The sequence below is a fragment of the Mirounga leonina genome, unplaced genomic scaffold, assembly GCF_011800145.1.
Source record: "Mirounga leonina isolate KUSES-001 unplaced genomic scaffold, KU_Mleo_1.0 Mir_126, whole genome shotgun sequence".
Lineage (NCBI taxonomy): Eukaryota > Metazoa > Chordata > Mammalia > Carnivora > Phocidae > Mirounga > Mirounga leonina.
The window spans coordinates 3,118,534-3,118,813 of NW_023270314.1; positions in this window are offsets into that span (position 1 = coordinate 3,118,534).

The window sequence follows — 280 nt, forward strand, 5'->3', positions numbered from 1 at the left end:
CTTCCTTCCTTCCTTCCTTCCTTCCTTCCTTCCTTCCTTCCTTCCTTTCCTTCCTTTCCTTCCTTCCCTTCCTTCCCTTCCTTCCCTTCCTTCCCTTCCTTCCCTTCCTTCCCTTCCTTCCCTTCCTTCCCTTCCTTTCCTTTCTTTCCTTTCATAAGCTCTACACCCAGTGTGGGGCTTAGACTCAGGACCCTGAGGTCAAGAGTTGCATGCTCTATGGACTGAGCCAGCTGAATAGACATTTTTCTATTCAGGTGCCCCTGAATAGACATTTTTCTAC